The 27,707-nt window shown below is 41.5% G+C and overlaps 1 protein-coding gene and 1 pseudogene across 1 annotated transcript in view; both read right to left on the bottom strand.

Moving 5' to 3' along the window:
* Positions 1 to 4,457, bottom strand: part of CD53 (CD53 molecule) — a 34,307-nt gene extending 29,850 nt beyond the window's left edge. The window contains exon 1 of the mRNA XM_005677920.3: positions 4,325 to 4,457. The gene's annotated coding sequence lies outside the window, so the exon portion shown is untranslated. The remainder of the gene's footprint in view (positions 1 to 4,324) is intronic.
* LOC102183652 lies at positions 13,620 to 14,566 on the bottom strand (annotated as a pseudogene).

Here is a 27,707-nt window from a genome sequence, read left to right as displayed (position 1 = left end):
TTCATTGTACAGCAGAAGCTAACACATCATTGTAAAACAATTAAACTCCAACAGGAAAAAATAAAAAGAAAGAAAAAAAGAGTATTAGTGGGGCAATTGGGGGAATCTAATAAAATCTATGGAGTGGTAATAGTATTATATCAGTGTCAAAATCCTGATTTTGATCATTGTAAAGTGGATATATAAGAAAAAGATTTTGTTTTTATACACCTTAAGGGGGAAAGATATAATGTCAGCAATTGCTCTCAAATGAGAAAACTGGAGAAAGATAAAGAAAATGTGATAAAATGTTAATATTTGAGAAATCTGAATGAAGGGGGTTCAGAAATTTTTGATATTGTTTTTGTAACTTTTCTGTAAGTACAAATTTTTGTCAAAATAAAAAGTGAAGAAAAAAGTTGAATGTAAGTAAATGATCTAAGGAATTCTGATCTCAAAATCATTATAGTTTAAGCCCCTCATGGTATAAATATTGAGATTCTACAATAGTTATTTTCAGAAGAATAAACCATGGGGCAATTCTTTATACCTCTAGTTGTTCCTGATATAGAATAAATATGAAGCTATGAGATCAAATTTACCTGAGCAAATTTTAAAACAAGCACAATATCAAAATCATTTCTCACCTTTTTTTCTCCATCGAGTTCTGAAATATAAAATGTCAAAAAATTTGACAAATTAAATATTCGACTTGCTAGCCTATTGATTTCAGATATTTAGGATTTATAGCTAAGTTGTATTCTCATGTCTGCTTATGTTAAAACACACTGGAAATTTCTTTATGTGAACAAATAACACAATTCAGTGATGCCATTTAATACATCTGAAAGAAAAGGATGTAGTGTGGAGAAAAAAAACATTTCTTAGCGAATCAAGAAACATTCTAGATAACTAGTTAAGCAATTTTGTGATTTTGAGCAAGTTGCCTGACCTAAAAAATACGCAGATTGGAGTGTTATGTTAGCAAAACTGGGCTCTCACTATGAGTTGACATTTTATTTGAACATTTATGTAATCTCTAAGTTCCCTTTCAGTATCAACATTCTAACACTTAGAACATATCACATTTATTTTAAATTGTTATACAAATGTATCACTGTGGTGAAACAACTTTTGGCGATAGCTATGATGTACTGATGCAGTGGGAACTCTACCGTGAAGTAGGAAATGAAGAGAAGAATTGCCTCTGTATTCCAACACAAAGATGCATGGCCTCCCCTCTGAGTGCCCACACACTTGCTTTGTAAATGCATTGTCTTCCTCTTTCTGAAAGCCTATTTCCAGACAACTTTCCCAAACTGACCACCCAGCCTCCAGTTGCGATCCTTTCATTCTGTGCCCCAGAGACCACTCTGGAGGCCCACTCTGCATGACTGTCTAATATCTCTGCATTTGTTTCAGTGCTCTGCACCTGATGTGGCAGCTGGGTCCTGGACCTTCCTGAAGCCAGGTAGCCAGCCTCTAGGCCCAGGGTGATCTGCTCACAGTGGACGCTCGCTCGGTACAGGAAGTACTGTGTGCTGACTAATTCAGGAAAGTAAACCAAACCACTGTAAGTAAATCAACACAGCATTTCCGGAAACAGAAGCTGAAAGAAAGAGAATGGCTGTAACCTTGCAGAAAAGCTCCACCCTTCACTAAAATCTAGGGGGGATACCTAGGTCAAGGAGGAAGAAATCTGCCCCTCATCGTCATTTCAACCCATATTCCATCTGTCAAGTGGATATTTCAGGCATAGCTCTGTCTGTGGCTAGCTTGGAACTCACCTAGTTAGTGAGCTTGCCTTCCATTTTAGGTTCTGGAGTTCTAGAACCAAGTAGAAAAAATTTCCTACTTCTTGTGGTCCTGCAACCATGGCTTGTTATTCTCCAGTGTCATTTGCTTACTCTCATTTCTATCATGCCTGGGTGTTCACATTTCTTTGAGTTTGCATATTCTGTTTGAAATCCTGTTACCCCTAGTCCCCATAGCAAATTCATCCTTCCTTGAAAATGAACCTGAGCAATTGTCTCTCCCAGGGAGTCTTGGGCACATTCCTAAACTCCTCCTACATTTTGTGCACAGGATTGTTCCATTATAGAAAAGATTATATTATGTTGCATTTGTGTATTGCTGTGACTGTCCTCATGCTACTCTACAAACACCGCATTGGTTATCCCTGTGTCTCCTGTGCTTAGCACATGCCTAGCTCCTGTTCTCTGGCAAGGTAGGAGTGAGGAAGGTGAACAGACTTCACGTGCTAGTCTGAAGCCCCTGGACAGTCAGAAATCAATCTGAAGTTATAAGAAGCTAAAGACCAACAGAGTTTGAGGTTTCCAGTGTGTGCCTCTTGTCAATTACCAAGTGTGAAGTCACTTAGGTAGTAGTAGATGTGAAAGGTGAAAGGCTGGGCTTTGGCTAATTCCTTGCTGGTTTAAAAGTGTCGAATCCTCTTGTTTCAAGGCTAAATACTCTTAATTGGCCCACACAGGAAACATCACAGGAAATCATGCTACAGTTCAGCCTCTGCTCTAATTTAACCGCAGTTTCAAAATAGTGTAGATTCTAGTGGAGATTGAGAAAGCAAAACTTTGTTTAGCCAGCAGCTAAGATTCTGTTTTGTTCAGTTCTGTTCCCTTGCAAGCATATCTGATGTTTCTTATCTCCCAAGGGAGTTCCTTAAGGGCAAGACTGTTTGCAGGACAAATACATTCCTTTTATTATCCCCCCACGCCCCACCTCCCACCCTTACCAGGCATAGTACCTGGCCCTGCTGCTGCTGCTGCTGCTGCTAAGTCGCTTCAGTTGTGTTTGACTCTGTGTGACCCCATAGACGGCAGCCCACCAGGCTCTGCTGTCCCTGGGATTCTCCAGGCAAGAACACTGGAGTGGGTTGCCATTTCCTTCTCCAATGCATGAAAGTGAAAAGTGAAAGTGAAGTCGCTCAGTCGTGTCCGACTCTCCGGGACCCCATGTACTGCAGCCCACCAGGCTCCTCCATCCATGGGACTCTCCAGGCCCTAGGATGTGCTTAACATCTGATTATTAAATGAATTCATTACAAAGTCTGGTCTTTGTTTGAAATTCAAAGGTCAATAGCCCCTGAGATGCTTATAGAATCGATAGCCCTTTGTCCCATTCCCCTGCCTCATCATTAGGTGGATGAGTGCGGTTCTACAGAACTTTCCTTTCCATTCCCTGTAGGATTCTTACAGATCTTGGAAGGAGAAAGCTTTCATCTAGAGTTCTTTGTGGTAATCTGACCCCCAACAACTATAGTGGTTACAGAAAGCCAGGACCGAAGTTGGCTATCACTTTCTGAGTCCATAATACCGCAGTCATTTGTTATGGGACCTGAATTAGAAATTCTTGCAATATCGTTTTGTTTTCCAAGTCATCCAGATTTGGTACATGTCATATTATATTTATCAATATTCTTGTTTTGAATACTAAGGGAAAGCATTAGTTGCTCAGTCATGTCCGACTCTTTGCGACCCTGTGGACTGTAGCCCGCCAGGCTCCTCTGTCCATGGAATTCTCCAGGCAAGAATACTGGAGTGGGTAGCCATTCCCTTCTCCAGGGGATCTTCCTGACCAAAGGATCAAACCCAGGTTTCTCACACTGCAGGTAGATTCTTTACTGTCTGAGTCACCAGGGAAGCCCATTGAATACTAAGGATAAGTTTATTTGGGGGAATCCTGAGGATCACGGTGCTCTTCCTGTTCTTTTAAAACAACTAATCTAAGCAGCTCTTAACAATGTCTATCTTTTACCTCTTGAAACACAGGTTCTGAGCATGTCCTGTGTCCTTGACTCTGAGCTGGGCGTTAAGATTAATCATAGTCCTTCTGTTTAGTGTCTCTCAGGAGTCACTAACTTTACTTTTGAAAATTTCTCAAATTAAGAAGATCTGCATCTCCCAGCTGCCTTTTAGAATAGTTCTAGCTGTTGGTTCTCTGCTCACTTTAAAATTACAAGACCAGTCTTCTAAAGACCAGATCAAGTAGGAAATCTTCCAGTTTCATTTCACACAAATGGCTCTAGTCATCAGTAATGACCAGACAGAGAAGTTCAAGTTCTGAAGCAATTTAAGCACATGAAAACCACGACCCATCAAATAATTGGAACCCAGTTAACTGGAACTCTTTCTGGCCGTATTGCCTTTTGAGGGCCACTAGGATCTTGCTGATAATTTTACTACCTGCACTAAACATTTGCAAAAGCTTCAAGAAAGTTTACAGTCTACTAGAGAGATAAACAGAGACTCCTAAGAAGATACCTTACCCCACATAATATGGTTCAGTTCTCTGCTTTCAAGCCAAATTAAAATGTCACCAATCTTACCGTTAAGCAGGCACTTTTCGTCTCTCCTTTAGACAGAATTGGTGATTATCAATGAAGCGCCAAGACAAGACTGGTAACACGGATGTCAGGGCTATTTGTGTAAAAGGAGAAGTGAAGGGGGAATAAATGCGATCACACTGTGACGACAGGAAGCCCAGATGAGGAGAGGGAGGAAGTGAGGCTGGGCCCGCCCTCTTGAACCTCAGAAATGCAATCCTTCCCCTGTGGCTTTTCAAACGCCTTCTCTCACAGCTCACCCAAATATCTAAACCAGTTTCCATGAAAAACAGGAAAACTCGAAGAACAAGTTGATTCAGGCAGGAATCTGTGAGAATTGGTGGGTTCTGGAGTGATCTGACATTGATTTTTGTCTAGAAAAGGACAGCATTTCTCAATCAAAATGACATCTCAGAATTACCGGTAGATCTGCTCAAGAATAAATATACCTGACCCCACCATACTGATTGAGTCCCAGTTAGGTAGATAGACAGGAATGGAACCCAAGAATCAATATTTTGAGAAGTTTCTAGGAGTGAAAATTAGGACTGTCTCCTAAGCCACTTCACCTTCTCCCCATTCTCCCTCTGGCCTCCTTCCAGAAGCTTTGTAGTCTCCAGTTTGATTGAGTCACTACTTTCAGACTTCTGTTTCTCAGAAGCTGGACTGCCCTTGCGTAAGTGTATTGTCAGGGGCAGACTTCAAGGCACAGTCCAAAGGTACTAGTAGAATTGATTTGACTAGTAGAGAGAGCCCCAGATTCAGAGTCCCAAGATCTGGATTTCAGTCCCAGCTTTATTTGTGTTAACTGTGAGATACTGAGAAAATCTCAACCTCTCAGCTTCAGCTTATTAAGAGTAACATCCAAAATTACTATCTTCCTTCACGTAAGACTTTAAAATTCTAGTATAACTTCTAAGCAGGGTTGGCTAATGGGGAAAACTGAGTTAAAGAAGAAAAGATTCTTTACTGCAGACTGTGTCTTGTCAGTCTTTAATATTCTCTTGTGTGTGTACATGTGCTTAGACACATGTGTCTGATTCTTTGTGACCCCAAGGACTGTAGCCCACCTGGCTCCTCTGTCCATAGGGATTCTCCAGGAAAGAATAGTGGACTGGGTTTCTACACCCTCCTTCAGGGGATCTTCCCAACCCAGGGATTGAGCCCAGGTCTCCTGCATTGCAGGTGGATTCTTTACCATCTGAGCCACCAGGGAAGCCTAAGAATGCTGGAGTGGGTAGCCTATCCATTCTCCAGGGGGTCTCCCTGACCCAGGAATCAAACTGGGACCTCCTACATTGCAGGCAGATTCTTTACCAGCTGAGCTACCATGGAAGCCCAATATTCTCCTAACATTCTCTAAATATGTAGATTTCCCCAAATTTGCTTGATCATAGAACAGTGTGTGTGTATGTGGGACAGAGAGAGAGGGAGAGAGAAATATTTATCAGGAAACTATTTTTCAGTGTAACTATACTTCAGGAAATGCTATTATAAACTCTCCTCTCTTCAGCTGGCATCGCTCTGAGAAATCACTGCCCCTCACCTGGGACTGCTGTCATACTGACAGGCCACTGTAGTGGAGTAATTGAGGAAAGACCTCTTGATGGCTTTCATTACTATCTCTCTGTGTCGAAGATGCACATACCTATGTACAACCTCGTCTCTCATTTGAGTGCCACATAAGCACCTCAAGCACAGATCCAAAACTCAGCTTAGTAAACTCAGCAACCTCCCACTCAGCCTGCTCTACACCCCCACCACCCCCATTACCATCTCACGGAAAGCTTGACTAAACTCTCAGTTGCCCAAGTCAGAAACAAGGCATCCTTTTAAGTTACTGTCTGTCACATACCACCACATGCTATTGTTAATAATGATTAAGGAAGACAATTTAGGCAACAAGGACAAACTTTATCTAACACTTCATAAAGTAGACTGTCTCCATTCAGAGAACTGCAAAGTGGGACCAAAGGCAGGAAGTGTTTATAGAACAGAAAATAAAAAGGAAGGAAGATAAAAAGAGAAAATGCCTGATTGACTGTGGCCACATAGTCAACCTTGATTGTGGTGAGAAGAAACAAAGAAATAATTATAGCGCCTACAGTTGATGTGTTGACTGCTCAAGCAAAGCATCTACAAGAATACAAAAGTTACAAAAATACTTCAATGTGCTGATGTGGTGCTTGGGGCAAGAGCAGCTCCATCTTGGGCCTTAAGAACTATGTCAAAATTATCAACCACTCAGCCTTTTTATTTAATATAAATTTATTTATTTTAATTGGAGGTTAATTACTTTACAATATTATATTGGTTTTGCCATACATCAACATGAATCCACCACAGGTATTATTGTTTTTGTTGTTTAGTCACTAAGTCATATCCAACTCTTTTGTGACCCCATGGACTATAGCCCACCAGGCTCCTCTGTCCATGGGATTTCCCAGGCAAGAATACAGGAATGGGTTGTCATTTCCTCCCACCAGGGATCTTTCCAACCCAGGGACTGAACCCATGTCTCCTGCATTGCAGGTGGATTCTTTACCACTGAGCAATGGGGGAACCCCAAAAAATACCCCGTAAAAAAGGATTATGCAGCAGAAAAAAAGAGAGAACTTTAGGAATATCAGGAGACTAGAGCATAGAGTCTAGTCAAGACTAGAGTTCTGCATAGCAGAAATAATGATCATTTTAATTGAGAAAACATTTTCCTTAATGTACTTCTCTCTGTCATCCTACTGCGAAAGGCTAATCCAAGTGCTCCACCACCAGAGGCAACTGTCCCTGGTAGTCAGAAAAGGATAGGGAATTGTAAACCACTCAGACCCAAACCTATAAGATTTCATTGAGAACTAATGTCGTTTCCAACCGTTAGATGTTTACTATCCATTTGGAGAAACAAGGGAAAAATTGGAGAACAAAACAATGTCAGGGCAGACCATGTTGTTAAATAATCCAGAAGAATGCTCAAAAACTTAAAAAACAAAATACAAAACTAGATTAGAGAAGGGATTTAGAAGAAGGTCAGACTCATGGCTTGGTTTTCTCAGTGTATGATATTGATCAAGCATCATAGGTGATAATGGAATCCAGGAATTTAGAAGGCTTACAGTTGGCCAGACAAGGAGTTGGAGTACAAAATATGGATGCTTCATTATCAAGCAGTAGTACCTGTCAAAATGGCCCCTGAATGAACAAAACCTCACATAAACATGGAAAAATCATTGAGTTCTCATTTAGGCTTTTTTTTTTTAATGAGTTAGTCTGTTTTTATTATTAGAAAATAAATACTATTGAGATATGAGGCAAATACAGATAGAATCCTCAAGCTGAGGGTAGGCAGTATTTTTTTTATTATTATGGCTACAATAACCAACAGTGATATCCCTTTCCTTTGAGACTTAATCCAATGTGGCCTGGATTGGCAAACTTTCATCTATAGCAGCCCCCTACTGGCATCATTGTCCCAGATACTACACTGCCAAAAAGTTTGACACTTTTTAACATAATGTCTGTGATATATTGTGGCTACTTGATTTAGGCCCTAGGGAAAATAGGGGCTGTAGAAGTAGAAATACATGTTGTGCGCACTAAAATTATGTAGTATTATAAACCAATGTTGGTGCTTCCTAGGTGGCATTAGTGATAAAGAACCTGCCTGCCAATGCAGAAGACATAATGATATGCTGGTTTGATCTCTGGGTCAGGAAGAATCCCTGGAGGAGGGCATGGCAACCCACTCTACTATTCTTGCCTGGAAAATCCCAGGGACAGAGGAACCTGGTGGGCTATAATCTATAGGATTACAAAGAGTCAGACAGGACTAAAATGACTTAGTACATAAACCAATGTTATCTCAATAAAAAACAAATTAAAAATTTTTTTAAAACTGTCTTAGTACATTCAGTCTGCTATAACAAAAATACCATAGATTTGGTAGCTTATTAGCAACAGAAATTAATTTCTCATGATTCTAGAGGCTGGGAAGTCTAAGATCAAGGCACTAGTAGGTTTGGTATCTGGTGAGAACCTGCTTCCTGATTGATAGGTGGTCATTTCCTCCCTGTGTCCTTACAAGCCTCAAGGGAGAGATGGAGAGCCCTGGGGTCTCTTTCATAAGGGCACTAATCCCATTCATGAGTGTCCCACCCTCATGACCTAATTACTTCCCAAAGTCCCCATCTACTAATACCATCACATTGGGGATTATGTTTCAATGTATGAATTTGGGGAACACTTTCAGTTTATAGTGACTTCCCTGGTGTCTCAGAGGTTAAAGTGCTGCCTGCAATGCAGGAGACCTGGGTTTGATACCTGGGTCAGGAAGATCCCCTGGAGAAGGAAATGGCAACCCACTCCAGTATTCTTGCTTTGAGAATCCCATGGATGTAGGAGCCTGGTGGGCTACAGTCCATGGGGTCGCAAAGAGTCAGACACGACTGAGCGACTTCACTTTCACTTTCTTTTCAGTTTATAGCAGTAAAGGAAATAACAGGGTTGGAAAATAGAAGGCACTCAGAAAGAGACTTTAAGTCATTTAACATCTTTGAATCTTACTTTCTTCATGTATGCTGTTGGGATCATTTCTACTTCATGGCCAAATGAGAACCAAATAAGAAACTATGTAGAAGAGCTTTGTAAAATTTAAAGTATGATATGACTGTTAGTTGCTATCCTCAGCATATTCCTTAGACCACTCCTGGTCTATCTTCCAGATTTTTCAGATTTAAAGCATAAGACCTAATGAGCTGAAGAGACTTCCTCAGGTCTCTCAGCTAGGGAAGAGCTCAGCAGATACCACAATCATCCACTCCTTCAGTCATTAAAGGGATGGTTAGACTCCAGAAGGATGCACAAAAGTGGACCATGTGTGCTAAAGACTCTTGATTTCTGCCTAAAAGTTGAGCCTCTCTCTTATTAAGGTCCCATCTTTTTTAAGCTCATGCAAATATGGACCAGGGAGAAACCACCAAAATTATATGATTGTAAACCATGCTAGATGGACTTGTCCTCCTGCCTGAGGTCAGAGAGAGCAAGGTGATAGGTCTCTGTGAAAACACAGTTACTCCCTGTGATTGCAAGAGTAGCTGTCTTCTCTCCTAATTCCATCTGGTCTTGGCTGTACATTTATACCCCTCCTATCCATCAGTAAAGGCCTCCACAGCCCTGGGACAAGAATCAGAAACTTAAAGTTCATTGTGTAGCCTTCCCTTCATTTCTTCTCAGAAGGAATCTAAGTCTTCAGGTGAAAGAGGATCTTTTTGCAGAACAGCCCACTCCTGAGTCTAAAGGTACAAATATGACAGGGTGTGGTCATGCTACCTGAAGGTGTCCAGTGTCCAACAAAGACAGGCCTCCCTCATAAACTTAGGAAAGTCACTGGCAAGTGTTGCTTTGAGACTCAGCCTTGTAAGAGGCAGTTATGAAGATTCAGAGGCTTAAAAATACAGTGCAAGTAACTGACGCATAAAATTTCCTGCAGAAACCCATCATCCTAGAAGGTGTAATCTCCTCTAAATATATTCTCCATCTTGTCCTCTCAGTCAGTGAACACCAAGTGTCCTTGACTTTACAGGACATAAAACTAATCCAAATATGACCTTCATCTTTTTGAACATTTTTTCCAGCAGGGAAAATAAGGGAAGCTATAAGATAGGAAAGGTCTTGTTAAAAAAAAAAAATTGTGTGTGTATGTGTGAACACACATTTAGCCGCAGAAGCCTTTATTCAAATGAAGCTTTAAATGGAACAGCAATAAATAAGATACATAAAAACAGAGCTGCTCAGTAAGCACAAGGGTGGGTCTCAGAGACTGCTCATCTTCCTCCTTCCTATTGTGGCTTCTCAGGCACCTTTGTCCAGCTATAAGTTCAGAAAACCACTGGTCCAAGTGAGATCAGACCCCTGGGTTCCTCACCAGTGTAGGGGCTCGTTTTCAGTTGTGGGACCAGGGCTGTGGCTGCTTCAGTCCTGCAGTCCTCACTAACTCGGAGACTCTCAGGCTTCGTGTTTCATTGCCATGTCTCAGTGGAAAAAAGAAACCAGTTCTACCATCAATATCTCCCCTTCCCCGTCTGAGAGGTTAGGCACTATGGCTTCCTGCAGAAGGAATGGTGGGGTAGTTTCTCCCAGCCGAGGGCAATAATGCTTGCCACAAACATCCTGAGGTTTTGTTACCTGATTGGAGTTTCAGGCTCACTGTAGGTGCAACGTGGGGCTTGGGGCTGGAGGAGTTCCATGGCTCTGGCATGTGCTGTGATACACTGCATGCTTTTCCGGCTGAATATAACCAAACAGTGATACTGACATATACAGGAGTGCTCCTTATGTGTCCCCAGGCAAGAAGAAAAGTCACTGAGTCAGTAGGTAGTGTGGTACAGGGGAGAGAGGCCTGGACTCAGATATAGAAGTGCTGTATTCTAGTCTGTGTTGCCCAGGGAAAGTCCACTTAATCCACCAGGGGATCACTTTTTGTAAAAAAAAAAAAAAAAAAAAGTGTTGGATAATCCATACATTCTCTCTGGGCCTTAAACATTCCGAATATTTATTACTTCATAATATAAAAAATGAATTTCTACTACATAATAATTTTGTCTGAGATTGGGTACAGAATCTAGAGAAGAGTTACAACAGCTACCATTTACTGAGCACTTGCTATGGGCCAAATAGTGCACTTAGAGACAGTGTGAGATGGGCATGGCACTTCCTCCTTTACAGATGAGAAAGGCTAAAATCAGTGAGTTTAGGTGACTTGCTGAAACCACACTGCAAGAAAGTGGCAGATCTAGAATTAAAAACTTTCCCATGACACAAGTACCTGCTCTCCTACTCAACTTCCTGCAGAGCTAATCTGACGTTAACATCTGCTGCAGATGAGTCACCTGTGGATAAATGAGCTGATGAGCTAAACTTTCACCAGGAGTACCCTCAGATGATCTCACAATTTTTTCTTAGTTTACAAGAGGGGCAAGAAGAGGGCAATTCTCTCTTTATAAAGCAAAACCTGAAAATGTTTGGAGATACCCAGTCTTGTATCTGTTGTTACCCAACCACAGTTTTGAGTAACTCCCATGCATAGTGAACATAATCTCTTAGCTTAAAAAAAGAATAACTCTTAAAAAGAAAGTTTAGACAAGAGATAATCCTATCCTCAACTGAGCTTCCCTGGTGGCTCAGAGGGTAAAGCGTCTGCCTACAATGTGGGAGACCCAGATTCGATCACTGGGTTGGGAAGATCCCCTGGAGAAGGAAATGGCAACCCACTCCAGTACTCTAATCCTCAATTAGAGGAGCCTAATTTGCAGGAGCCAGAAAAGAAGGCAGGCAGCAACTGAATGTGCAATGCTGATCTCAGCTTTTCTACTCTAAAGTCAACTCAGCTCTTTAGAGTTGCACAGGGCAAGGAACACATGCCCACCACACCCTATGTTTCTAACTACTGAGAACATGTGTCAGCAAGAGGAGGAGCAAGTGCAGACAGGAGCATGACAGGAAGAGTTGGAACTCAAATACAAAGCTCCAGCTCCAACTGAGTCTGCCACCATGATAGCAGAGGAGATGGAGCACCACAGATTCATCATGGGTCCTCTACTGAGCCCTTATTTCCCCGAATCTTTATTTCCCACTTCTAAATCTCGAGTGCAAAGGATTAGAAAATGCTTTGCTTATGCCAAATAATTCCAGAGAAAGGAATTAAAGTTCCATATTCTTGATATATAATTAACACCTTATAATTATTATTGCTATTATTTTTAATAAGTTTATTTTTAGAATAATTTTAGGTTCTGAGCAAAATTGAGTGGAAAGTACAGAAATTTCTCATTCACCCTCCTTCCTCCACACTTTCATAGCCACCCCCACTATCAACATCCCACAACAGTGTGGTACATGTATCACAATCAATGAATATGTATCAGTACATCATCACTCAAGGTCTATAATTTACATTAGGATTCATTCTTGGTATTGTACATTCTGCTGGTTTTGACAAACATATAATGACATATATCCACCATTGAAGTAGCACAAAGAACAGTTCCACTACCCTAAAAATCCTCTGTGTTGTGCCTATTTATTCCTCCCTCAATCCCTAAGCTCTGGCAACCACTGATTATTTTTAACTATATCCAAAGATGTGCCTTTTTCACAACATTGTACAATTGGGATTAAATGCCATATAGCCTTTTCAGATTGACTTCTTTTACTTAGTAATATGCATTTAAGTTTCCTCCATGTATTATATTTTTATAGCTTGATAACTCATTTCTTTTTAGCACTAAATAATATTCCATTGTCTATATACCACAGTTTATTTTTCCATTCATCTGTTGAAGGACATCTTGGGTGCCTCCAAGTTTTGGCAATTATAAATAAAATTACCATAAACGTGCAGTTTTTTGTGTGTGAATACAAGCTTTCAACTCATTTGGGTAAATACCAAGGAGTATGATTGCTGAATCATATCAAAAGTATGTTCAGTTTTGTAAGAAACTTCCAAACTGTCTTTCAAAGCATTTGTACTATTTTGTATTCCCACCAGCAAGGAATGAGAGTTCTTGTTGCTCCATATCCTCATTGGTGTTGTCCATGTTCTGGATATTGGTCATTCTGATAGATAAGTAGTAGTCATTTTATTATTATTTTAAGTATCTTATTTATTTAAGCTGCCCCAGGTCTGAATTGTGGTACATGAGATCTTCAATATTTATTTGTGGTATGAAGGATCTAGTTCCCTAATCAGGGATCAAATCTTGGCCCCCTGCATTGATAGCTCAGAGTCTTAGGCACAGAGAAGTCCCTTATAAAAAATCATTTATTTTATTTAAAATTTTGAATCATAAGTGTAATTTTATATTTATATATGTAGTTTTACATTGGCTATTTGATTAATGTTTGCCTTTCCCCCAGAGACTGTGAGTTTAGTGAGAGCAGGGACTGATTCTATTTTTGTTTATTTTGTACTTACATTTCATATAATACCTTGAATATAGTAGACCCTCAGTGAATATTTGAATGAATTGTGACCAGTCTTATCAGCTCATCTTGGAGATAAGTTTTTACACAAGGATCCAGGTCTACTGAAGATAATGAAGAAGAATCTGACCTGTTTAAACCATTCCCAGGATACCAGCTCACCTGAGGCTTTCAGAATTTAGCAGTGGCCTCAGCTATACTCACAGGTGTCTGATCATTAGTCTTTGGTAGTTATTGATTTAGGCTGTTGCTCTTCATGTAGAAACCAAATTACTCAGTCCAGTTAATAAACTATTAGACAAATATAGCTGTTTTCCTTTTTGCATCATCTAAGGAAACCTGGCTTCTTACTCAAGCACTTCTTCAGGGCTTCATGGATGTCTCTGTTTCTCAGGCTATAGATGATGGGGTTGAACATCGGTGTTAGGATGGTATAGAGCAGAGAAAATCCTTTGCTCAAGAACTGGGAAGAGTTGGCTGAGGGCACAAGGTATGTGGCAATCAGTGTCCCATAAAACACCATGACCACGGTGAGGTGGGAGGAGCAAGTGGAAAAGGCCTTTTGCCGGCCAGTGCCAGATGGAATTCTTAGGATAGCAGCAAGAATGCAGGAGTAGGAGGCTGTGATGAAGAGAAATGGGATCAGAGTCACTGCAGAAGAGGTGGCATAGGCAATCGTCTCAGTCAGTGAGGTATCCATGCAGGAGAGATGGACCAGAGGGGCAAAGTCACAAAAGAAGTGATCAATTTCTTGGGTCCACAGAAGGTTAATCTAGACAGTAGGACCATCGTGATTGTTGTGAGAAGGAAGCAGCAGAGCCAAGAGCTGGCAGCCAGCCTAATGCAGAAGGGGCCAGTCATGAGAATGGGATAGTGGAGAGGCTGGCAGATGGCCAGGTAGCGGTCATAGGACATCACCACGAGCAAGAGGCACTCTGTTGCAGCCAGGGAGCCAAAGAAGTAGAACTGTGCCAGGCAGCCAGCCACAGAGATAGTCTTCTGTCTGGCTAGGATAATCAGCAACATCTTGGGGACAATACTGGATGTATACCACATCTCTAGAGAGGACAAATTCACCAGAAAGAAGTACATGGGTGTGTGGAGGGGATGGCTGAATAAAACTAGCAGGACAATGAGGGTGTTTCCAGAAATAATTAAGATATATGAAACTAAAAACATCATAAAGAGAAAAATATTTAGCTCTTGGATGGAAGAGAATCCTTTAAGCACAAACTCCACTACTGTTTGGTTTTCCTAGGGCAGGGTCACCATGGCATGGCCTCCCTGAATGAGTGATAAAATATTCAAAATGCAGAAAGTTGTAACTTACACATAGAGCATGGATGGACAGTGGATGCTTTTCATTCACCACTCAGGTTTTTGGAAAATTGTTTTTAATCTGGGTGAAGGAGTGTTTTCTTTTTTTTCCAAAACCTGAAATGAGAAAGAAAAGAATCTTCAATAGGAACTTGTGACCCTTTCTCCTGCCTATATCTTTACCTCATCAGATAAACTAGGTCTCAGATAAGTTTAACAGCTTGTTCAAAGTAGCAACCTCAGGCTTTCATGAAAGCAGGAATCAGGAGAAAGGGGGAGAAAAGTACAAAGAGGAGGGAGAAAAAAAAATAAAGGAAAGTTGTCTGCTCTGTGCTTATCTTGAATATACTATGTTAGCCTGGAGAGTTATGGAAAAAAGAAAGATTTAAAAGGAAGGTGAGTACATTTCAGAAGATCTGTGAACTCTTGGACAGAATGTAGAGAATCAAGGGCCTGGGATGAAGAACCCTCTCCTTCCTCCTCAAGCACTGTTTATCTTTAGGGAGAGAGGACTCATCATATATATCTACCACATATGCCCCTCCTTTTAACTTCTTAGTGAATTGAAAGTTAAATCTCTTATTTCTGTTTTGATTTCCACCATGCTAGCAAGAGAAAAGCATTTGAATGTGAGGTTTCAGGTGTTTTGATGCTGGGGTCAATGCTGATGCTGATGTAACACAAAGGCAAGAATGCTATCTTTTACAATTTTAAATAGACAAAATAAAAATTAAACCACAGACATTTAAAAAAAAAAAACTGCAGTAAATGGGAAAAGAAGTTTCAGAACCAGGTAGTCTAAGGCACTTTGTGCAACCAACCAACACTACAATACCCTCAAGTTCTTTTGAATGAGATAAGTAGCCTAATTTTGCTCCTCATTTCTGTCTTTGTCCAAGCAATACACTTCACCACAAAGTTCAGGACAGACACAGAACCTGCCCCTCTCCCCACGCACTGCTGTCCACAGACAAGGTCTAAGAATGAAGCCACTTTACTATTCTTCACACACATGCAGATACAAAAAGCACTGTGTGAGCTTAATAATGAGATAGGTATCATGAGTAACCAGAGAGTCCTAAACAAAGCCTGGAGCTCTGCTTTATGAGTCAGACTTTGAACCAGCTGTTAAACTTCTCTGAGACCTAGTTTCTCATCTGTAAAATGGGATACAGAGTGGTAGAACTTAACACACACCTATTTTGTTTGTGCTTAATCACTAAGTCATATCTGACTATTTTGTGAACCCATGGACTGTAGCCCTCCAGGCTCCCCTGTCCATGGAATTCTCCAGGCAGGAATACTGGAGTGGGTCGCCATTTCCTTTTTCAGGGGATCTTCCTGACCCAGGGATCAAACCCATATCTCCTGCTTGGCAGGCAGATTCTTTACCCCTGGGCCACCTGGGAAGCCCCTAACATGTGCCTAGAATGTGCAAAAAGAATACATGTACAAAGATTGGGAAGTGTCTGGTATTGAGCACTGTCAACATTATTTAAATGTCCCAAAGAATTGCCCTTACTTTGAAGGGAGCATGGACAATACATCCATTTCTTTTGCCACATCCTGCAGTGTGTGTGCCTGTAATTGTGTGAGTAGTTAAGCTCGTCCTGCTAATTCTTATCATACAAAAGCCTTCAACACTTTGAGTGAGTGAAGTTGCTCAGTCGTGTCCGACTCTTTGTGACCCCATGGACTGTAGACTACCAGGCTTCTCTGCCTATGGGATTCTCCAGGCAAGAATATTGGAGTGGGTTGCCATTTCCTTCTCCAGGGGATCTTCCCAAACCAGGGATTGAACCCAGGTCTCCTGCATTGTGGGCAGACGCTTTACCCTCTGAGCCATCAGGGAATCCCATTTTAAAATTGATCCAGTGTCCTAGGTACTATTTTTTGGAGATATGGTTCCAGCTTTTCAAAGGGCTCATAGAACTAACTTGAAATCTGCACTGACAGAAAGTCCTGGTACCCAGAGGATGCCCAGTAACTGGCAACTCAGGCTGAGCCCATTGAGTAGAGCATGAGAGAAAACTACTCGACTCTCTGAAAAGCATAAATAACAACCTGAGATCTCAGAGAGAGGGCTTTGGCTCTGAGAGAATACAAGCAAACTCCTGAATGCTGTTGCTAATGATGTTGATAGGGCTTGATCCCAGACACTGTCCTAAATGCTGAAAATATGTAACCCACTTAATCATCACAGCAACCCTATGTTGTGAGTACTCTTATTATCTTTACTTTCCAGATGGTATCACAGGGAAACTAAATAACTTAACCATGGTCATCAGCTAGAAAATGGCAGAGATTCAGACTTGCTCTGGATTCCCCACTCCTAACCATGAACACTGCCTCTCATGGGGCTTGGGTACACGGGCAAGTTTACATTATCTCACTGAGGTGGGAAAAGAAACAGTCCTACAAGGAAGCCTCTCATCCAAGTTTTAACTTCTGGGAAGGTGAGGCTTGCTTTGTTGATTGGTGAGGGAACAATCCCTCAAGGGGTCACAGACTCTGATAACCTTCTCTACCTGTTTCCTGGACTTGCTTTTGCACTGCTACCTTTATGTCTTTTCTTTATAATCTTTTAAAAAATCAGGTTAACCTATTATCTTATAAAAAAATTAACACTCTTTGGATACGTGCACAGGGAATTACTACTTTCCCACTACCAGGCAATTATAGGACTGCTGCTATATCTTACTGCAGTGCAGAAAGGCTTGAGAGAGAGCAGAAGGCAGGTGAAACATATGAGAGAACTGGCTAGAAAGGCAGTGAAGCCTGGTTAAGAGCACAGGTTCTAGAACTAAACAGGTCTGGATTCAAATTCCTGCTCAACCACAGATGCACTGTGCACGTTAAGTCGCTTCAGTCTTGTCCAACTCCTTGAGACCCTATGGACCATAGCCCACCAGGTTCCTCTGTCCATGGGATTCTCCAGGCAAGAATACCGGAATGTATTACCGTGCCCTCCTCCGGGGGATCTTCCCGACCCAGGGATTGAACCCGTGTCTCTAAAGCCTCCTGCATTCGCAGGCAGGCTCTTTACCACTAGGGCCACCTGGGAAGCCACATATCAACCACAGATATATGTGAGCAAAAACACTTTATAACCTTTCAGGAAAGAGACACTCTGTTGCCTCCAGGTCTGTGCAGATGAGGCTTTTAAGGGCAGTAGAGAGATGATACTAACTCCCTGCCCCCAACCCTAATAGGCAACTACTATCTCTTCCTCTATTACCTCAGCAGAAGTGGGGAAATCAAAAAAGGATATTATCGGAAATATTGTGGACTCTGCTAACATGCTCCTGCATTAACTCTGCTTATGCATGCTGCTGGACCCGAGAGCCACAAGCCCAACTCACAAAATAGGTCTGTAATTCACACTGGCCCGGAGCTGGGTCCAAAGTAAGTGCTTAATAAATGGTGACCCTTTCTCTCCCTCCTCTCCTCTTCTCTCTTTCTCTCCCACACTCTCCTTCCTCTCAATTATGCCAGCCCAGTTACTGTGCTCTCTTAGGAAGACATCTTCATTTGGAGACGTTCAGTGAAAACAACTTATAGAGACAATTAAAGGAGACTAAAATCACTGAATATTTTTCCTAATTGGAATGCATTCCATTCCCCCAGGACATATATGACACAAGCCTGTGGGAAAGAGAAGAGGCTTATCACAAAGCAAAGTAAAAACACAAATATTCAGTAAATAATCAGAGGTTCTGTAGTTTCCACTAACCAAAAAGCAAAGGAAGACATAATGATTCAGGCACTGTCTGAAAGGGAATTTTGTAGCCAATGAATTAACCAAACAATTCAGCCAACATTTAGTTTATTGATAAGACCTGTTGCCTCTTGCCAGCTGCTGACTAATTCAGATGGACAGTTGGTCAACCAGACAGACAAAAGTTTGATGGGATAACTGGTTTAGTATGCTGGATGACTGTTATCTCTGACCTCATCTAGCAAAGGACAGATTCAAAACAGAGAAAACTAAAGTATACAGCAGTAGAAGAGATAAGCTTACCAGTCAGTGCCTGAGAGGGTTCGACTTCAACTTTGGGGGAGCCAGACCACAGACACAATGAATGTCCATCTCCCTTTGATTCATAGAACTGGCATAGACATTTGGAATCCTGCTTTTATACAAAAATACACCTCCCTGTGAAATTGACAAAACCAAATTTGGAGCTGTCTTTTCATATGAACCTTTAGAGGCCTGTCAGGTTGGACTCCATCTTTTGATCTCTTTCTTCTGTGTAAACTTTAGTCCCTCTGTGGGCAAAGCCATAATGTCCCCTGACATTGATGCTCATGGGCATTTCCCAAGCAACATTGGTGGGAAATTGATGCTGTGTTGAAAATTGCATGAAACCAAGTTAACTCAGAGGAAATCTCTTTCCCATTGCTTTGTGTTAAACTTCTACTTTAATTATGATTCTTTTTTAAAAGCTTTTATTTTTGATTGGAGAGTACTTGCTTTACAATGTTTTGCTAGTTTCTGCCATACAATAGCATTAATCAACCATCAGTTCAGTTCAGTTCGGCCACTCAGTCATGTCTGACATTTTGCGGCCCCATGGACAACAGCATGCCAGGCTTCCCTGTCCATCACCAACTCCTGGAGCTTACTCAAACTCAAGTCTAACGAGTCAGTGCTGCCATCCAACCATCTCATCCTCTGTCATCCCCTTCTCCTCCCACCTTCATTCATTCCCAGCATCAAGGTCTTTTCCAATGAGTCAGTTCTTCACATCAGATAGCCAAAGATTTGGAGTTTCAGCCTCAACAGCAGTCCTCCAAATGAATATTCAGAACTGATTTCCTTTAGGATGGGTTGGTTGGATCTCCTTGCAGTCCAAGGGACTCTCCAGAGTCTTCTCCAACACCACAGTTCAAAAGTATCAATTCTTCAGCACTCTGCTTTCTTTATAGTCCAATTCTCACATCCATACATGACTGGAAAAACCATAGCTTTGACTAGACGGACCTTTGTTGGTAAAGTAATATCTCTGCTTGTTAATATGCTGTCTAGGTTGGTCATAGCTTTTCTCCCAAGGAGCAAGCATCTTTTAATTTCATGGCTGCAGTCACCATCTGCAATGATTTTGGAGCCCCCCCCCAAATAAAGTCTTTCACTGTTTCCATTGGTTCTGCATCTATTTGTCATGAAATAATGGGACTGGATGCCATGATCTTAGCTTTCTGAATGTTGAATTTTAAGCCAACGTTTTCACTCTCCTCTTTCACTTTCATCAAGAGGCTCTTTAGTTGCTTTTCGCTTTCTGCCATGAGGGTGGTGTCATCTGCGTATCTGAGGTTATTGATATTTCTCCTGGCAATCTTGATTCCAGCTTATGCTTCATCCAGCCCAGCATTTGACATGATGTACTCTGCATGTAAGTTAAATAAGTGGTGTGACGATATTCAGCCTTGACATATTGGAATCAGTCTGGTGTTCCATGCCCAGTTCTAACTGTTGCTTCTTTACTTCAGGAGACAGATAAGGTGGTCTGGTATTCCTATCTCCTTAAGAATTTTCCACAGAATCAGCCACAAGTATGCATATGTTCCCTCCCTCTTGAACCTCTCTCCCACCCTTCTAGGTTGTGACAGAGTACCAGGTTGAGCTCCCTGTGTAATACAGCAACTTTCTATTAGCTATCCATTTTTACATACACTACTGTATATATTTCAATGCTACTCTCTCAATTCATCCCACCCTCTCCTTCTCTTACTGTGTCTACAAGTCTGTTCTCTATGCTTTTGTTTCTATTCATGTTCTGCAAATAGGTTCATCAGTACCATTTTTCTGAATTTCATATATAATGTGTTAATATACAATATTTGTTTTTCTCTTTCTGACTTATTTCACTCTGTGTAACAGGCTGTAGTTTCATCCACCTCATTAGAACTGACTGAAATTCCTTCCTTTTTCTGACTGAGTAATATTCCATTGAATATACGTACCACAACTTCTTTATCCATTCATCTGTCAATGGACACCTAGGTTGCTTTCATGTCCTAGCTATTGCAAACAGTGCGGCAATGAAAGCTGGGGTACATGTCTTTTTCAATTATGGTTTTCTAAGGATATACATGGCATAGTGGTAAAGAATCTGCTTACTAATGCAGGATATGCAAGAGATGTGTGTTTGGTCCCTGAGTCAGAAAGATCCACTGGAGGAAGAAATGGTAGTCCACCCCAGTATTATTGCCTGGAAAATTCCATAGACAGAGGAGCCTCGTGGGCCACACTCCTTGGGTGTCACAAAGAGGCGACATGACTGAGAAATTGAACATACTCACCCAGTAGTGGAATTGCTGGGTCATATGGTAGTGCTGCACTCAATGTGACAGCAAATTTGGAAAACTCAGCAGTGGCCACAGGACTGGAAAAGGTCAGTTTTCATTCCAGTCCCAAAGGAAGACAATGCCAAACAATCCTCAAACTACCACACAATTGCACTCATCTCACACGCTAGTAAAGTAATGCTCAAAATTCTCCAAGCCAGGCTTCAGCGATACATGAACCATGAACTTCCTGATGTTCAAGCTGGTTTTAGAAAAGACAGAGGAACCAGAGATCAAACTTCCAACATCTGCTGGATCATGGAAAAAGTAAGAGAGTTCCAGAAAAACATCTATTTCTGTTTATTGACTATGCCAAAGCTTTTGACTGTGTGGATCACAATAAATTGTGGAAAATTCTGAAAGGGATGGGAATACCAGACCACCTGACCTGCCTCTTGAGAAATCTGCATGCAGGTCAGGAAGCAACTGTTAGAACTGGACATGGAACAACAGACTGGTTCCTAATAGGAAAAGAAGTACATCAAGGCTGTATAATGTCACCCTACTTATTTAACTTCTATGCAGAGTACATCATGAGAAATCGCTGGGCTGGAAGAAGCACAAGCCAGAATCAAGATTGCCAGGAGAAATATCAATATATCAATAACCTCAGATATGCAGATGACACCACCCTTATGGCAGAAAGTGCAGAGGAACTAAAAAGCCTCTTGATGAAAATGAAAGAGGAGAGTTAAAAAGTTGGCTTAAAGCTCAACATTCAGAAAACAAAGATCATGGCATCTGGCCCCATCCCTTCATGGGAAATAGAAGGGTAAACAGTGGAAACAGTGTCAGATTGTATTTTGGGGGGCTCCAAAATCACTGCAGATGGTGACTACCGCCATGAAATTAAAAGATGTTTACTCCTTGGAAGAAAAGTTATGACCAACCTAGATAGCATATTGAAAAGCAGAGACATTACTTTGCCAACAAAGGTCCATCTAGTCAAAGCTATGGTTTTTCCAGTAGTCATGTATGGATGTGAGAGTTGGACTGTGAAGAAAGCTGAGCGCTGAAGAATTGATGCTTTTGAACTGTGGTGTTGGAGAAGACTCTTGAGAGTCCCTTGGACTGCAAGGAGATCCAACCAGTCCATTCTAAAGGAGATCAGTCCTGGTTGTTCTTTCGAAGGAATGATGCTAAAGCTGAAACTCCTGTACTTTGGCCACCTCATGTGAAGAGTTGACTCATTGGAAAAGACTCTGATGCTGGGAGGGATTGGGGGCAAGAGGAGAAGGGGACGGCAGAGGATGAGATGGCTGGATGGCATCACCGACTGGATGGACATGAGTTTGAGTGAACTCCGGGAGATGATGATGGACAGGGAGGCTTGGTGTGTTGCTATTCATGGGGTTGCAAAGAGTCGGACACGACTGAGTGACTGAACTGAACTGAACTGATGGTAGTTTTATTCCTAGTTTTAAAAGGAATCTCCATACTGTTCTCCATGATGGCTATATCAATCTACTTTTCCACCAGCAGAACAAGAGGGTTCCTTTTTCTCCATATCCTCTCCAGCATTTATTGTTTGTAGATTTTTTTAAATTTTATTTTTAATTGGAGGATAATTATTTTATAATATTATGTTGGTTTCTGCCATATATCAACAATATATATATATATATATATATACCCTCTCCTTCTTGAACCTCCCTCCCACCTCCCATCCCATCCCACCCCTTTAGGTTTTCACAGAGCACTGGATTTGGGTTCCCTGAATCATACAGCAAATTCCCACTGGCTATCTATTTTACATATTGTAAATGTATATGTTTCAGTGCTACTCTCTCAAATCATCCCACCCTCCCCTTACCCAACAGTGTCCAATTTTTTTGATGATGGCCATTCTGACCAGTGTGAGGTGATACCTCATTTTAGTTTTGATTTTCATTTCTCTAATAATGAGCAATGTTGAGAATCTTTTCACATGTTTGTTGACCATCTGTATGTCTTCTTTGGAGAAATGTCTGTTTAGATCTTCTACCCATTTTTTGTTTGGGTTCTTTGTTTTTTTGATATTGAATGCTATGAGCTGCTTTTATATTTTGATGATTAATCATTTCTTAGTTGATTCACTCTACATTGGAGAAGGAAATAGCAACCCACTCCAGTGTTCTTGCCTGGAGAATCCCAGGAAGAGGGGACCCTGGTGGGCTGCCATCTACGGGGTCACACAGAGTCAGACACGACTGAAATGACTTAGCAGCAGCAGCAGCAGTTGTTTCAGTGCAATTATTTTTTCCATTCTGAGGGTTGTCTTTTCATCCTGTTTATAGTTTCCTTCACATTGCAAAAGGCTTTAAGTTTCATTAGGTCCCACTTGTTTTTTTGTTTTGTTTTGTTTTTTAATTTCTATTACTCTAAAAGATAAGTCAAAGAGGATCTTGTCTATGTTTCCAAAGAGTGTTCTGTCTATGTTTCCTCTAAGAGTCTTATAGTTGCAGTCTTACATTTAGGTCTTTAATCCATTTTGAATTTATTTTTGTGTATGGTGTTAAGAAGTGCCTTTAATAATGATTCTGTATATGTAAGACCTTTGCAAAGAACTTTAATGATTGAAAATGTATGATTATATTATATTTTGGTTCAGTTCAGTCATTCAATTGTGTCCGACTCTGCAACCCCATGAATTGCAGCATGCCAGGCCTCCCTGTCCATCTCCAACTCCCAGAGTTTATCCAAACTCATGTCCATTGAGTCGGTGATGCCATCCAACCATCTCATCCTCTGTCGTCCCCTTCTCCACCCGCCCTCAATCTTTCCCAGCATCAGGGTCTGTTCAAACGAGTCAGCTCTTCACATCAGGTGGCCAAAGTATCGGAGTTTCAGCTTCAACAACAGTCCTTCCAATGAACTCCCAGGACTGATCTTCTTTAGGATAGACTGGTTGGATCTCCTTGCAGTCCAAGGGACTCTCAAAAGTCTCCAACACCACAATTCAAAAGCATCAATTCAAAGGCAGTCCTAAGATGGCAGAGGAATAGGACAGGGAGATCACTTTTTCCCCCACAAATTCATTGAAAGAACGTTTGAACGCTGAACAAATTCCATAGAACAACTTCTGAATGCTGACAGAAGACATCAGGCACCCAGAAAGGCAGCCCGTTGTCTTTGTTTGTTTTTTTTTTTTTTTAATTTTAAAATCTTTAATTCTTACATGCGTTCCCAAACATGAACCCCCCTCCCACCTCCCTCCCCATAACATCTCTCTGGGTCATCCCCATGCACCAGCCCCAAGCATGCTGTATCCTGCCCGTTGTCTTTGAAAGGAGGTAGGACAAAATATAAAAGACTAAAAAGAGAGACAAAAGAGGCAGGGACTGAGATCCATCCTGGGAAGGGAGTCTTAAGAAAGAGAGAAGTTTCCAAACACCAGGAAGCATTCTCTCCACTGGGTCTGTGGAGAGCCTTGGAATCTCAGAGGGCAAAATAACCAGGAGGAAAAATAAATAATTAATTAAAACCCACGGGATATGTGCCTAACAGCAACTCCCAGTGGAGCAGCAGCCCAGACGCTCACATCTGCCAATAGCAAGCAGGAACTGGACAGGGAGGAGTGGGCTGCATTGCTTAGGGTAAGGACTGGGCCTGAATTCCCTGAGGGCAATCTGAGGCAACCAGCTTGAGATAGCAACCCAGACTGTGGGATAGCTATCCTGCCAAAAGGTGAAAAGTCCTAACCTAAGACACCGCCAGGCCCACTCATAGAACAAAGGACTGAACAGAGCTAGCTGGCTGCAGACCATCCCACCTCCCGCCGGAGATAGGCAGGCAAGGGCAGCCAGAGCCAGGGGGCAATCACAGCCCAGAGAGGCATCCTACACCAAACTGCAAGCAGACTTCGTTGGTAACCAAGATTTCTTGGGTTTCTGGACGGTCAACATCTGCCAGGAGTGTCGCAGCCAGAGATCAGCTCCCCAGAAGAGACACAAGGCACACCTGAGAAGGCACGCCATTGCACACCCAGAACACCAGGTGGCTGGGATGGGGGAGGGGATAAGTCAGAGCCTTCAACTGGGGACGACTACACGCACCAAGCACCTGGTCACCTGAGCTGCTCAGACCTGGGATGGAGAAAAACGCAGGCCCAACTAAGTCTGCACCTTTGTGGAGTACCCAAGAACCTGAACCTGAGTGGTTTAGACCTTGGAAATGCATAGAACCCAGGGCCCTCTTCAGAGAGTTTCCAGAAGAGCAACCTAGAGTCTGAGCAGTGTAGGCTGAGTAAGCACACATGCTGTGAGTGGGGGCAAACCCAGTGTGGCTGAATCACTGTTAGTACATGCCAGTGATATTTGTTTGCAGTGTTCCTCACTCCCCAAAGCACAACTGAACAAGAGAGCCTAAAGGAAATAAAAGTGACCACCACCATGCCCCTTGTGTCAGGGTGGAAATTAGACACTGAGGAGACCAGCAAACAGAAGAAGCTAAAATAAACAGAGGGAACCGCTTGGAAGTGAGAGGTGCAATAGATTAAAACCATGTAGTTAACACCGACTACATAGGAAGGGACCTACAGAACTTGAGAAGTGCAAGCCAGACCAAATAACTATCTGAAAATGAACTGACCCCACACTGTCCACAACTGCTCCAGAAAAAGTCTTAGATATATTTTTACTATTATCATTATTTAATTTAAAAAATTATATATTTTTTATTTTTAAGTCCCCATTACTCCCTTATTTTCATTTTTATAACTTACTATTACCTTCCAAAAAAGAGAGAAAGGCCCTATTTTTAAAGCAAACTTTATATATATATATATATATATGTACATATATATATTATAATTTTTGTGACTTTGTCTTTTTGGGGGGGTTTCTTTTAATATTGTATTTTTGAGAATCTTAACTCTACTCTAGATTTTTAATCTTTGCTATTTGGTATTTGTTATCAACTTTGTACTTTTAAGAACCCAATCTTCACTACCCATTTTTACTTGGGAGCGAGATCACTGGCCTGATTGCTCTCTCCTCCTTTTGACACCTTTTTCTCCACCAGGTCACCTCTATCTCCCCCCCTCCCCTCTTTCTTCTCTACCCAACTCTGTGAATCTCTTTGTGTGTTCCAGGTTGTGGAGAACACTTATTACTGGCTGGATCTGTCTCTCTCCTTTTGATTCCCCCTTTTATCCTCCTGGCCACCTCTCTCTACTTCCTCCCTCTTCTCTTCTCTGTGTAACTCTGTGAACATCTCTGATGGATCCAGACTGTGGAGAGCACACAGGGAAGTGATTACTGGCTAGCTTGCTCTCTCCTCTTTCTATTCCCCCTCTTCTCCTCCTGGTTACCTCTATCTCCCTCTTCCCTCTTCTCTTCTCCATGTAACCCCGTATACCTCCTGGGTGTCCCTCACTGTGGAGAAACTTTTCATCATTAAGCTAGATGTTTTATCATCAGTGCTGTATAGATAGAGAAGTCTTGAGGCTACTGTAAGAATAAGACTGAAAACCAGAGGCAGGAGGCTTAGGTTCAATTCTTGAGAACACCAGAGAACTCCTTAATCCAGGGAACATTAATCGATAGAAGCTCATCAAATGCCTCCATACCTACACTGAAACCAAACACCACCCAAGGGCCAACAAGCTCCAGAGCAAGACATACCATGCAAATTCTCCAGCAACACAGGAACATAAACCTGAATCTCAATATACAAGCTGCCCAAACTCACACCAACCTATTGACATCTCAAAACCCATTACTGGACACTTCAGTGCACTCCAGAAAGAAGAAATCCAGCTCCACCCACCAGAACACCAACACAAGCTTCCCTAACCAGGAAACTTTGAAAACCCACCCATCGAACCCCACCCAAACTGAGGAACCTCCACAATAAAGAGGAACCACCAATGGCCAGAATACAGAATGGCCATCCCAAACACAGCAATATAAACAAGATGAAGACACAGAGAAATACCGAGCAGTTAAAGGAACAGGATAAATGCTCACCAAACCAAACAAAAGAGGAAGAGATAGGGAATCTACCTGATAAAGAATTCTGAATAATGATAGTGAAAATGATCCAAAATCTTGAAAACAAATTGGAGTTACAGATAAATAGCCTGGACACAAGGATCGAGAAGATACAAGAAAGGTTTAACAAGGACCTAGAAGAAATAAAAAAGAGTCGATACATAATGAATAATGCAATAAATGAGATGAAAAACACTCTGGAGGGAACCAACAGTAGAATAACAGAGGCAGAAGATAAGATAAGTGAGGTAGATGATAAAATGGTAGAAATAAAAGAAACAGAGAGGAAAAAAGAATTAAAAGAAATGAGGACAATCTCAGAGACCTCTAGGACAATGTTAAACGCCCCAACATTCAAATCATAGGAGTCCCAGAAGAAGAAGACAAAAAGAAAGACCATGAGAAAATACTTGAGGAGATAATAGTTGAAAACTTCCCTAAAATGGGGAAGGAACTAATCACCCAAGTCCAAGAAGCCCAGAGAGTCTCAAACAGGATAAACCCAAGGAGAAACACCCAAGACACATATTAATCAAATTAACAAAGATCAAACACAAAGAACAAATATTAAAAGCAGCAAGAGAAAAACAACAAATAACACACAAGGGGATTCCCAGAAGGATAACAGCTGATCTTTCAATAGAAACTCTTCAGGCCAGAAGGGAATGGCAGGACATACTTAAAATGATGAAAGAAAATAACCTACAGCCCAGATGACTGTACCCAGCAAGGATCTCATTCAAATATGAAGGAGAAATCAAAAGCTTTACAGACAA

This window comes from Capra hircus, chromosome 3 (genome assembly GCF_001704415.2).
Source record: "Capra hircus breed San Clemente chromosome 3, ASM170441v1, whole genome shotgun sequence".
Taxonomy (NCBI): domain Eukaryota; kingdom Metazoa; phylum Chordata; class Mammalia; order Artiodactyla; family Bovidae; genus Capra; species Capra hircus.
This window is presented reverse-complemented; position numbering and strand designations above follow the sequence as displayed.